Below are 3663 nucleotides of genomic sequence, written 5' to 3'. Positions count from 1 at the left end.
GGATGGGAGGAAGTTCTCACATTGTTTATGTTTATTAAGAGGTTTCATACTAAATCAGATTTGAACTTCTCTGTTACGTCAAATTCAAAACAAAGACTAAGACTGACCTCAGGTTGTCCTATGAGGCTGTTCCCCTTTTTTAGGCATTTTGTGGGTTTTCCTTTGAACTCTCTCTTTTTTGTGTTACAGTGATTGTGCCCCCAGAGGCATACAGTAGTCGCATCAACATCATGACTTTGTGACCGAGCACACCGAACCGCAACATCCTCTCACTGCGGTTTTTTATTGACGGGCGATTAAAGCGCCTGTAGAAATCAGGACTAGTTCCCACCTGTCCGGTGAATGTTTTCGCCGCTTTTTTCGAGAGCTCGTTATTCCCATAAAAGCAGCTTTCCAGCGTTAGATCTGCGTTTGTTGGGCCCCTTTTCTTCACCACTGGTGGGTTTCTTTTCTCTTTTTTTTTTTTTTTTCCTCTAAAGTATTCCAGCCAAAACAACATTTAACAGCCTTGCCTTTCCTCGGTGCCAGTTCCCATTTCAAGCTAATGGGAACAAAACGAAGGAGTGAGCGTAAAGCGGAGACGAAAATCGCAGCTATATTTGCGGCTGGTTTGGTGAGAGGCCAGATCTCCAGTAAGGATTAGGGCACGTCTTCTCGCGAGCCTCTTTTACGGCCTTGTTTTCAATAGGAATCCTTGTTAATTGGAGACGCTTTGAGCTGCGTGGGTAATTGACCTTCGTGCGGGCAGAACGCGGTGTGAACGATCAGTCACATTAACAGACAGGAAGGAGACAGTGAAACCTCTGAGCACACTCTTTGTGTAAACACTTTTCATTTTCCTCGTCGGGCCTTCAGGGGAAATTAATAACGGACAGGATGTTTGCTGTTGTCTCTCCTATATGGACGACTATCTGCCCGCGTGCACAAATATGTCGGCAGACGATTCAGAAGTCGATGATAAATATTGATTGTGCTCAGTTGTAAAAAAGAAAAGAAAAGGCGTTTAAATTGGGCGGAATAGTTTAAGGGGAACATATGTCTCGAAAAAGACGTTTATTGGTGTCTAAATGTGGCTTACAATTAAAGACTTCAAGAGACTCAAAACAGAAGAGACGGTAAAGACGACTCATTTGAAAAGTGAAAAAAAAAAAAAGACGTCCACAAGCAGATGCACGCTAATGTGTAAATGGTGTGGCGGTTTGGAAAAACTTTTGCAAAAAAAAAAAAAAAAAAATGCATTCTGCTCTCCACGTGCAGGCGAAAGGTAAAACGACGTCTACGAACAGCAAACAACAAATACAAGGTGTTTCCAAAAAAGACAAAAAAAAAAAAAAGACTTACTGTCGACATACCGGCAGTAAGTGAAGCAAACACACCCAAGCAAAAAGTGGAAAGACGTGAACAATGACGTCCGTTGATGTCAAAAGGCATAAAAAATTGGAAACTCATAAAATCTCCATAAAATCATACTGACGTCTAAGGGAGATGTATATAAAAAAAAGATTGACAACAAAAAAAAAATCTGCCAATGACTAAATATGGCTGAAATGTAAAAGATTTCCGTAAAACAAATGTCACATTTAGACAAATGTCTAAATGTGTTGAAACCGGGAAAAGACATACACAGAAATTAGTTGTTGTTTTTTTTAAATTGTGGCCATAAAAAAGGGAAACGTGTATTGATGTACAAAAATGAGAAAGAGGTGACTGGGGTAGCTCCAATGTGCCACCTACTTGAGTCTAATATTTTAGACTCAAGCCGTATTTGAGCTCGATCTATTGGCTTAAAAATGAATATTTTCAACCTACATCCCCAGTTTGTCCGACCGTGAGCAGAAATATAGTGTTTAAACTGCGAATGCAAAAAGCTCCCAGTCTACGAATCTACAAGAATTTGCACAAAAAAACAAAACAAAAACAAAAAAAAACGTGTTTTCTTTTACACATGAGAAGAGACGTTTGCTTTGCTCTCCGATAAAACGTCTCGGGCTGCAGACTGACTGATGGAGCGAGAGCTGAAGGTGTTTCACAGTCGAGGCTGTTAAAACAAAGTGTCTTCTTTCAACGCTTCCAGTTCTGTTTTTTTTTCTTTCAATCGACAAGAAGAAGAAGAAGAAGAAGAAGAAGAAGAAGAAGAAGAAGAAGAAGAAGAAGAAGAAGAAGAAGAAGAAAAAAAAAGCTCCACCACGGCACTTTTGTTCCCCTCAACTGAGCGAGCGAGGAAAGATAAGGTGTCATCGCTCCGACATGAAGCTGAAGGTCTCCCCTGTTTGGAAATGCGTGTCTGGATTCCGCCCCGCTTCGATGGCCAGATGCCACCACATGTTCCGGCCTCTTGACTTGTGTTGCTTTGACTAAGTGTCTCTCTTTTTTTTTCTGTCTTCCTCGTTTTGTCACGTCAACATAAAATTATTATTATTATTTTTCCTATTTTGACTAAAATACGAAATTGTTGTTTATTGTGTTTATTTCAATGATGAAATAAAAATGAAATGCATTTTCTTGCATTTCGCAGTCGACATTTCTTGAGAGTCAATATCCATGTCCGAAAATGTACGTATATTGTTTTAAGGTAAAAAAAAAAAAAAAACTGCAACAAAAAAAGAAAGAAAATTAGTATATGAAAAAATAAAAATAAAAAAATAAATCTGATTTATTTTCATGGTTGCACCTTTGATTATAAAGCAATAAAATATATATAAAGGTCTACTATATATTAGGGGGCGGGGAGGAACTATATAAATAATGATTTAGAATCACATGAATAAATGGATTTTAGTCCGTGGATGTCCTTTTTCTTTTATTGGAAAGTTTATATGAAACTATATGAGTCGCTTCTTTAATCCTCCGTTAAGCGCAGAGCTTACATGCAGTCTCTTTCCAAATAAAAATGTAAATACTACTCATCATCATCATCATCGTCATCATCAGCATCATCATCATATAATATAGTCAGGAGGTTAGGATACTTCACGTCGTCGCGGCTCTTATTAGACACTTGAACATATCAGTCCAACCTCCTTCAAAACAAAGAAACCGAATTAAGAAAGAAAAGCAAAAACAAACAAAACAGAAAGACTGCATATGGCTCTCTTGGAAAACCCCAATGTAAACAATACAGGCAGGGGGAAACCGAGTCTCCTACAATAACAACGGTACAGGAATTAAGACACGTTTTATTCTTATTGTTTTCAACAATATAAGATAATATGTAATTACATTCAGAAATACATCTCTCTCTCTCTCTTTTATTTCTTCCTCCGCTTTTCTGCTAAATCTATCAGTTCTTTCCTCAAGCGCAGCGAAACCAAAGTGGTGTGAGAACCTGACGTCTGCTTGATCAGTTGCTGTCGTTTAAGTGCTTTTAAGCCTAAAATTGTGGTTCTCGAAAACGTCCCCAAAACGTTTAAATTTGCAATAAGAGGAGGTGACGAGAAAACTTGTTTTTTTTTTTTTTAAATCTATTTTACTTGCGTATAGAACAAAAGGTTTGTTATGGTGGCTGTTCTCCCAGATTCCCAGTCTTTCTTACCGCAAGTGCTTGAAGCTTCGCTCTCATCACCATGTAAATTATCCAGAAAAAAAAAGAAAAGAAAAAAAAAAGGGAAAAGTTTTTTTTTGTCCCCTCTCAGTGTCCTTTTTTTTTTTTTTTTTTTTTTTTTT

Source organism: Poecilia reticulata, linkage group LG15 (assembly GCF_000633615.1).
Source record: "Poecilia reticulata strain Guanapo linkage group LG15, Guppy_female_1.0+MT, whole genome shotgun sequence".
Lineage (NCBI taxonomy): Eukaryota > Metazoa > Chordata > Actinopteri > Cyprinodontiformes > Poeciliidae > Poecilia > Poecilia reticulata.
Note: the sequence above shows the minus strand (reverse complement) of the source record.